At 39.5% G+C, this 10,414-nt stretch overlaps 1 non-coding gene across 1 annotated transcript; it reads left to right on the forward strand.

The window, feature by feature from the left end:
* The first annotated feature begins 9,305 nt into the window (after positions 1 to 9,305).
* LOC136216215 (small nucleolar RNA R71) lies at positions 9,306 to 9,412 on the forward strand. Its single transcript, XR_010683205.1, has one exon. It is a non-coding gene; the product is annotated as a small nucleolar RNA R71 (small nucleolar RNA).
* Positions 9,413 to 10,414: the final 1,002 nt, after the last annotated feature.

Here is a 10,414-nt window from a genome sequence, read left to right on the forward strand (position 1 = left end):
CTGAGTATACTTCTACTGTGCCATCTGAGATTGCTGAAGCTGAGAAGAAGAAGAAAAAGGGAGCCTGCTCGAAGGATATTCGTACTGTCCCGAGAAAGGTAAGGCTAATGGAAAGAAACAAGAGGAAAGCTGATCAGGACCTAGCTGAGTCAGCTGAGAAGAAACTGAGAACAGAAGAAGAACCTGTTTTTGAGCCCCACATTACCCAAGAGGGGTCTCCACAAAAACAAGCCTCTGTTCCTTCAAGTGAGAAACAAGCCAAAACCCCTGCGAGTCCAAAAGAAGCTCCACTCCACCTCAAACTCAAAGCAACTCAGCACCTGAGGTCAACACGCCTCGTAGTCCTGTTACTACACAAGGCACTCAGTGCGAGCCCACTCCTGCAAAATTTGCACACCTAGGTGCTACTGAGTCAAGACGGCGTGTCATCGCCTCAGCTAACAATCTGCTTCAAGAACAAGCTCATCCTCCAGCTACTCATGACCAGTCCTCTCATCCACCTGTCACTCACCATATTCTGCATGAAATCCATGCCTTGATCAATCACTTCTCCTCTGTTCAGACGCAGCAACCAACACAGGCTCAAATGACCAGAATGACCGAACTCATATTGACTATGGTCAACCATATGAATTCCTTGGAAGGTCAAATTCGTCTGCTGCAAGATCAGGCCAAGTCTCCTGCCCCTACCGTCAATTTGCCTACTGCTGATGCTGGCAAAACGGGGGAAAAAAGTGGCAACTAAGGAGAAGGAACTCTAAGTTAGAATCTAGAGAGTTAGAAGTTAGGAAGAAGAATTGTTTTTTATTTGCCCTGTCTTGTTTGTCCTGTTTGTTTTTCTTGTTTTAAACAATATGCCTAACTTCTGTTATTTCTACAGTACTTGCATTCGGATTTAACTTTTGATTATTCATCCTTTAAATGCTAAGTATTATATGAATGCATGCTCCATATAAATGTTTGAACTTGTCAAATATAAACCATTGAACAAATAAATTACTCAGCGCTCTGTCACTATACATTACTTCCGCTGAATACTGAGTAAAATAGAATATGACCCATAAGCTGACCTATACCTGAAAACTGATCTTAGACTTATTCAGTTAAACCTTAGAATGTTTAGAATAAAACTAAGTCAGTAGTTCAGCCCTTACGGGGGAGTTCACTTAATTAAAAAGGTCAACTATCATGGGGGAGCTCATACTGAGTTCCTTGCTGATTAGTTTTGCCAACATCAAAATGGGGGAGTTTGTTGAAACACCTTTCCACAAGATTTGATTTGACAAAATTAATTAAGTGAAAATAAATATTCTACAACACACTAAGTTTAAATGCTTTGATTTATTGTCACTAATGTGTTTGTTCAATGTTGAGTTTATAATTTATCATAAGACATAAAGATCATAAGGCTCAAGCCCTATACGGAAGTCAAGGCCCAAGTCAAACAAGACCAAGATCACTCAGCCCGCGTATTCCCAAAACATCGCCGTTGAAGTAATGAAACGCATGCTGAGTAAAGAAGGATCGAGAAGATCCACGTAGACAACTTCGGTATGAAGCTGCTGAGCTGTCTCGACAAAACGTACAAGACAGCCGCTGACCATAAGACAGCTTCCAGACAAAGTATTTCCTCTTTAAGTAAAGATCAGAAGACACAGCAAGTTGTCTGGTTGACGTTACCCAAAATGGAGGAACATACTGTCACACTGACCGAAGAACAGAAGACGCTGGAATCTGATTGGCTAAGAGAACTGCTGGCAGACTGAGTGAAAATGACCTGTAGCCGTTTCCCTCCAACGGTTATTTCGAAATTCGAAATAACCAGAAGCTCTCAGATCTCTCTATAAATAGAGCATTCAGAATCCACATTCAATAGAGAACTTTGAGCAAAAGCCGTTACGCTGACCAAACGTATACAAAAGTTCTCCATCAAAAGCAAAGCAAATTCTTACACTACAAAGTCTATTCATTTGTGTAAAAGTCTAGAGTGATTGTTTTTCAATCATCTAAGGTGTTCTAGCAATTGTTGTTTAGGACAAAATCTTTATCATTTCTAGAAGTAGAAAGGAGAAGCTGAGTACTCGGTTTTAGTACTTAGTGAATTAGAATAGAAGTGAGTAGAGGTATAGAGGAAGGTACTCTTGTTATACTCAGCTTCTGATTTTGTAAAAGGTTTGAGGCTCTACCTTTAAAGAGCTCAGTAGAGGATTTGAAATCTCGGAAGTGTTCCGGGGACAGGACGTAGGCTTAGAAGAAGCCGAACCTGGATAAATCTGCTGAGTGAAGTATTTCTAAACCTTAACTCCTTATTTATATTGCTTGCTTAAAATAAACTAAAACTGACCAAGTAAGAGAGGTCAAGCTGAGTTGTGCGCTACCAACAAGTTGGTTCAGGAATAGACTCTAAGTGCTATTTCCTGACCTAAGCAACGAAGCTGTCCTAGTCACTAGTTGACTAAGCCAGTGTCTTGCTGAGTGTTAAGAGCCGCTGTTATATAAACTTTTCTTAAAGAAAAGAAATCTGCCCAAATTTTTTAAAAAAAGGTAAAATAGTTCCTAACCCCCCCCCCTTGGAACTATATTTGCAACCTTACAAGGGACCAACATAGTGGGCCATGAATTGGGCCATCTGCTGGAGTATAGGGTCCTGCTGTAGCTGATAGGTCTCGATGCGCTACAAAGTTGCCTGATTCTCCCTCCCTAGTAGCTCGACATCCTCAAGCCTTTCGTGAATGGAACGTGGGTCAACTGCCGGTGCACCACTAGGATCAACTGGCTCTTCATCCCCCGCACCCTCCATCTCATTTTCCTCCATTTGATCATCCTCAGTTGGGTCCACGGGCCAAAACTCAAAATTTTCTGTCATATATTGTGCTTTCCGCAAATAGGATTTATTGAAAAATTTAGGTGCCAATTGAGGGATGCCCCCTAGACGGTCCTTATACCCAAAATGATATGCAAATTTAGTGATGACATGACCAAATGCTAAGGTTCGCCTAGAGGTGTCTATGATGGTTTGCATTGCTTCGAAAATTAGAAGAGGTATATTGGGTCGGATATTATTGGCTTAGCAATGGAGTATGGTAAGCTCTGTGTTGTTTAATTTGTCTGAATAGATTTTCCTGATATGTTATGACAGACAAATTTATGCATCAATCTCAAAGTTTGATCAACAATTTGCTTATTTGCCAATTTGTTAGAGTCATATAAGGCATTGTTTGACAATGAAGCCCAAACCGACTCAACCGTCACTGATTCGGGGAGTACCGCTATACCTCCCTCGGGCAGACTAAACACTTCACAAAACAATCTTTGGGACACTTCCCGTTCTTCCCCTAGCAACCTAAAAAATATTTTCATATTGTTTTGTGTATCTGTACCCGTCCTAAAGCTAACAAAAAACTCAGTGATAAGTGATGGGTAATTGTAGAGTGGGGTTAGTGCAAACTCATTCCACCCAAATGATTCTAACAATGTACGAATGGCACCTAAATTTCCCAATTTATCCAATGCATCAAAATCAAAATAATGAGGATGTGCGAGAGACATTTCACGTAGACGATCATACCGTGCACCTTCCCGAGGAGTTTTGAGTAAAAACGGACACCCGTGTTGAGCTGACAGGCTGCCCCATGGGTGAGTCGTTGCTGGTTGTGCGTTTGAGGTTCCAACCGCTGAAGTACCCCGCCTTGTCCTCTTAGGACGCATGGGTAGGTTCAATTGAATTGAATTTGGGTAATTTGGCTGTGCTTTTGTGTTTGGGGAAAAATGGAAAAGGTTGGGTTTGGGGTTTTTGGATTCAATTGGGTTTTATCGGTTATGATGGTATAGAAGTGTGTAAAGGATGCATTTATATGGGATTATGGTAGAAAATTGAGGATTGGAAATGGATTGGGTGTGTTTGGGGAAGAATGAAGAAACTAGGTTTTGATTTGGGGGTTTTGAATATATGGGATTTTTGGGGAAATTGAGGGTGTAGAAACAATTATCTAAGTAGGAGGAATGGATTGAAGGCTGTTTTGGTGTGATTTAATAGAGGAATCGGTGGAAGAAGTTTGGGTAGAGCTCAATAATGGCGAAACCGGCAAAAGAAGGAAGAGAAAGGCGGTTAGGAGGAAATAAAAAGAGGCGAAGGAGGTTAGCAACTTAACCAGCTTTCGCTGGTTAAGTGACAACTTCGACGAGGTGGGGACACACCTCGTCGAAGTAGGGATGAACCTCGATGAGGTTCCTCTACACCTCGTCGAGGTGCTGCATTAGCGAAACTAATCATTTCGCTAATGCACCTCACTTCGACGAAGTGATAATTCACTTCATCGAAGTGAGGAGTTCCAGAGACTTACAAAGTCTCTGGAACTTTACACTTCGACGAGGTGTTTATACCTCGTCGAGGTGTACCTGTATACTCGATTTTTTTTATTATTATTTTTTTATTGTTTTTTATAATTCTGACAATAAATTAAATATATATGTTTTTTTTAATACGAAAACAAAAAATAAAAATAAAAATAAAAGTGAAAGTGAAAATTGAGATAAAGAGGTTAGAAATAATGGGTTGCCTCCCGACAAGGGCTAAGATTAACGTCGATCAGCTCGACGGTATTGAGTGGCTAATTGCTCATGGTCGGGGTATTGAGGTATACGACGAAATCGTTCATGCTCGTGTCTCCGGCCTCGTATAGTTTCACTCGTTGTCCGTTCACTTTGAATGGTGCCATACCTTCTCGTTGAACCGCGACCACTCCCGAAGGGAATGTTTCGGTTACTTCATACGGCCCGTGCCATCTCGACTTCAACTTACCGGGAAAAAGTCGTAACCGAGAGTTGTATAGAAGAACTTTATCCCCCGGTTTGAATGTTCGTGGAATGATATGCTTGTCATGCCAATGTTTTGTCCGTTCTTTATATAATTTCGTGTTTTCGTATGACGAAAGGCGGAATTCATCGAGTTCGTTGAGCTGCATCAAACGTTTTTCTCCTACAGAACACATATCAAAATTTAAAAACTTTAGAGCCCAAAATGACTTGTGTTCTAGCTCTACGGGTAGATGGCATGCTTTTCCGAAAACTAGACGATATGGTGAGGCACCTATAGGGGTTTTAAAAGCCGTCCTATAGGCCCACAAAGCATCGTCTAACTTAATCGACCAATCCTTTCGGGATGAATTTACCGTTTTTTCTAAAATACTCTTTAATTCCCGGTTTGATATTTCAACTTGACCACTTGTTTGGGGATGGTACGGGGTGGCTACCCGATGGGTGACTCTGTATTTCGCCAACAATTGGTCAAATTGCTTATTGTAAAAGTGCGTGCCACCATCACTAATGATTGCTCGGGGTGTTCCGAATCTAGTAAAAATGTTTTTCTTTAGGAACTTCATAACCACCTGAGCATCATTAGTAGGTGAAGCAATCGCCTCTACCCATTTTGATACGTAATCAACTGCAACAAGCACAAACTGGTTACTAAATGAATTCGGAAAAGGACCCATAAAATCAATGCCCCACACATCAAAAATTTCACAAACCAATATACTCGATAGAGGCATTTCGTGTCTACGTGATATGTTACCCGTTCGTTGGCACTTATCGCAAGATTTTACGAACTCATATGCATCTTTAAAGATCGTAGGCCAATAAAACCCACACTGTAAGACTTTGGCAGCTGTACGGTTTGGACCGTGGTGGCCACCGGGTTCACGTGAGTGACAAAACTCAAGTATAGATCTTACCTCTTCTTCTGGGATACACCTACGGATCATATTGTCTCTACAAACCTTAAAAAGGAAAGGCTCATCCCATAGATAGTGTTTTGCATCGACGAAAAACTTACGTCTTTGTTGGTATGTGAGCCCATGAGGAAGTATATTACCTGCTTGAAAGTTTGCGAAATCGGCGAACCATGGTAATGTTGATACGCTAAACAATGATTCATCTGGAAAGAAATCCTTGATCTCTCTTTGCATGTCGGTTTTATGTGGTTCAAACTCCAATCGTGAAAGGTGATCGGCAACCACATTAGCTACCCCATTCGTATCTCGTATCTCCAAATCAAATTCCTGGAGTAGGAGAACCCATCTGATCAATCTCGGTTTTGCATCCTGTTTAGATAAGAGATATTTTAGTGTCGAATGATCAGTGTAAACGATAACTTTAGAAAGTACAAGATAAGAACGGAATTTATCAAAAGCGAAAACAATTGCTAGTAACTCCTTTTCGGTTGTTGTATAATTTTGTTGTTCTTCATTCAACATCCTACTAGCAAAGTATATCGGTTGAAAATTCTTATCTTTCCGTTGTCCCACACATGCTCCAACTGCCAAATCACTAGCGTCACAAATTAGTTCAAAAGGTAAACTCCAATCGGGACTAATCATTATTGGTGCATCAATTAACTTTTCTTTCAATAGTTCAAAAGCGGATAAACATTCCTTAGAAAAGTTAAACTCAACATCTTTCATCAACAGTTGGTTCAATGGCTTTGAAATTTTCGAGAAATCTTTTATGAAACGCCTATAGAATCCTACATGTCCTAGAAAGCTTCGGATAGCCTTAACAGAATTAGGCGGTGGCAATTTTGCAATCACCTCCACCTTTACTGGATCTACTTCTATACCTTGACATGATACTTTATGGCCTAGAACAATTGATTCATTAACCATAAACTGACATTTTTCTCAATTTAGAACCAAATTAGTATCTTCACATCTTTTAAGCACTAGTTCCAAATTATGCAAGAAACTATCAAATGTTTTTCCAAACAAGGAAAAATTGTCCATGAAAACCTCCATGAAGTTTTCAATCATGTCATCAAAAATTGCCATCATGCACCTTTGAAAGGTAGCCGGGGCATTACATAATTCGAAAGGCATTCTACGATAGGCAAAAGTTCCATATGGGCATGTAAAAGTTGTTTTCTCTTGGATCTTGGAGCAACCGGGATTTGCATGTATCCGGAATAGCCATCTAAATTACACATATAAGCATGTCCCGACAATCTTTCAAGCATTTGATCGATGAAAGGTAAAGGAAAATGGTCTTTTCGGGTGGCATCATTCAATTTTCGGTAATCAATACACATGCGCCATCCGGTTACCTTTCTTACCGGAATTAGTTCATTTTTTTCATTAGCTTGAATAATTATACCTCCCTTTTTAGGTACAACTTGTACCGGACTTACCCAACTACTATCCGAGATTGGATAGATGATACCTGCATCAAGGAGTTTTAGAATTTCAGTTTTCACCACTTCCTTCATGCTTGGGTTTAGGCGTCTTTAAGGTTGGGCCGTCGGTTTAACTTGTTCTTCCATGAAAATTTTGTGTGTGCAAATAGAAGGGCTTATTCCTTTGATGTCCGCCAATGTCCATCCGAAAGCTTTCTTGTGATCTTTGAGCACATTAATCAATTTTTCTTCCATTTCACTTGTCAAAGAAGAAGAAATTACAACAGGTAAGTTTGAGTTTTCACTTAAAAATGCATATTTCAAATGAGATGGCCAGGGTTTAAGGTCTAATTCGGGTGGCTCTTCCAATGATGATTTGGGTCTCGATTTGTCCTCTCGAACGAGTTTCTCATATTGATCATCGATCCACATGCAATCCTCGGGGTCATGATTCAAGTTGGCAATTGTTTCTTTTATTTCTTGATCTATCACGACCTCCTCTTGATTCAACCCAAGACCATTTAACACTACTTTTTCCAATGGGTCTTCAAACATGTTATCCTGAAAAACATCCTTAACCACTTCGTCTGTTATATCAAGAAAATTACAATTGTCAATATTGTCGGAAGGATATTTTAAAGAATTGAAAACATTGAAAATCACTTCCTCATCTTGTAACCGGAGAATTAATTTTTCTTGTTGCACATCTATAAGTGTTCTCCCAGTTGCTAGAAAAGGACGACCCAAAATTATCGGGACTCGATCATCCTCCTCCATATCAAGAACAATAAAATCAGCCGGAAAGATGAATTTATCCACTTTAACCAACACGTCTTCTACAAACCCTTTGGGGTATGCTAGAGAACGGTCGGCTAATTGTAAGGAAACCTTAGTGGGTTTCGGCTCTCCTAAACTCAATTTTCGAAAGATACTTAATGGCATGAGATTTATGCTTGCTCCAAGATCACATAGAGCTCTTTCGAAATACATACCACCGATAGTACACGGGATAGAGAAACTTCTCGGGTCCTTTAATTTGGGTGGTAATTTATTGAGTAGGATAACCGAACATCCTTTCGTTAATTTCACTGTTTCATTATCCTCCAATTTTCTCTTTTTGGAAAGTATATCGTTTAAAAAATTAGCATACATGGGCATATTTTCTAAGGCTTCCGTGAACAGAATATTTATATGTAATTTCTTGAAAATGTCGAGAAATTTGGAGAATTGCTTTTCTTGTTTCTCCTTGTTCAACCTTTGGGGAAATGGAATTTTTGTTTTGTAAGGTTGAACAAGTGGATCCGCAAAAAGCTTAGGAGGAGATGAATCTTGAGGTTGAGAAGTACTTACCTCATCTGTGGTATCTTTTACCTGTTTGCTCAGAGCCGATTGTAACTCTTTGTTGTTTCTCAATGTGATGGCTTTCACATGCTCCCTTGGGTTTGTTTCCGTGTTGCTTGGAAGGGATCCCATAGGACGTTCGGATATGGCTTTTGCTAATTGGCTTATGCTCGTTTCAAGCCCTTTTGTAAACGTCTCTTGATTTCTCTTCCACTCCTCCATACCTGCAAGACGAGATTCCATTTTTGCAAGAATTGTTACAATAGCCGAAGCTTCATCACCATTATTTCTCTTTTCATTAGGATTAAATCCGGGTGGAGGTCTTTGCGGATTTTGCACATTTTGATTATTAGTCCATGAGAAATTAGGGTGATTTCTCCAACCATTATTGTATGTGTTGGAATAAGGATTAGATTGCTTAAAATTACCCACAAAGTTTGCACTAGCGGTATCCCTAAGGAATGGGTTTGCCGCTTGACAATCCTCACTCTTATGTCCATTTAAACAACATAAATCACACAAATTATTTTGGTTCAAATTAGCCATTAATAGATCCAATTTTTTATTTAACTCATCAATGCCAGATCTTGATGACGAATCAACCAAATATGTTCCCGCTCTTGTTTCGAGGTTTTTCTCCGCTTGCCAATGAGAGCACCTTTCCACCAATTCTAGGATTAAATCATAGGCCTCTGTTTGGGTCTTCTTAAGGATATTTCCACCTGCGGCGGAATCAATTGTGGCACAGTTAGCGGAAGATAAACCATTATAGAAAATACTAACCTCTTGCCACTTCTCAAATCCATGATGTGGGCATTTCTTCAATAGTCGACAGAATCGCTCCCACGCATCATATAATGTCTCTCTCTTAGTTTGGCGAAAAGAACTTATCTCGTTTTTGTACATCGCCGTTTTAGATGGAGGGAAGTACTTAGCTAAGAATTTATTAACTAACTCATCTCATGTCCCAATGGATCTGGCCTCGAGAGAGTCCAACCAGTCAGCTGCATCATCCCTTAAAGAAAAAGAAAACAATTTTAGTTTAATAGCTTCTGGTGGTACCCCATTTTGCTTAAGCATAGAACAATGTTTAACAAATTTATTTAAATGGGAGTTCTGATCTTCTCTCGGATCTCCGCCAAATTGACCGGAGTTTTGTATAAGTTGGATCATTGCCGGCTTGATCTCGAAGTTATTTGCTCTAATGGTAGGTTCCATGATACTTGAATTCATGTCCAAACGGTTCGGAGTGAGTAGATCCATGATGGAACGTTCCTCTTGCACCATGTTTGCTCTTCGATTAGCCAAGTTCCTGTGGAAAGTACGCTCAATTTCAGGATCGGGCAATAATAAAGGCCAACTTAAACTTCTTATGTTCATAAAAAACGTCTAAATTAATAGCAGCTCGACTAGATTAATATTATAATTCTACTATCCCTGGCAACGGCGCCAAAAACTTGATGCGCGTTTTACGTATACGTGCACGTGAAGGCAAGTGTACCTTAGTCGTGTATCAAGTAATAAAGTGAAAGTAGAGTATCGTTCCCACGAGGATGGTGATTATAAGTACTAATCTTTTTGCTTACTATCTATTATTTAAACAATCAAAAGATAGAGTTTGTTGGACAACCAATTTAAGACTTTAATTAAAAAGTGAGATGAAAATTGTACAAAATTTAGATAAGAGAATACTTATAATGAAAGAAACTAAGGCTTCTAGTTTCACTTAACCTCTTTGCTTGGTACTAACACTTAACCCCTTTTTAAGTTGTTTTATCCTTCTTAAGATGACGATTTTTCTTATTAACTATTAGTTCTCAAGATTGGTTCTAAACTCTTTACTAATTACTTTCCATTGGTCCGGCTCAAGTAATTAATCAAGAGAAGCATTAAGTTTTCTTAGTTCCA

This window comes from Euphorbia lathyris, chromosome 1, assembly GCF_963576675.1.
Source record: "Euphorbia lathyris chromosome 1, ddEupLath1.1, whole genome shotgun sequence".
In the NCBI taxonomy this organism is placed as follows: domain Eukaryota; kingdom Viridiplantae; phylum Streptophyta; class Magnoliopsida; order Malpighiales; family Euphorbiaceae; genus Euphorbia; species Euphorbia lathyris.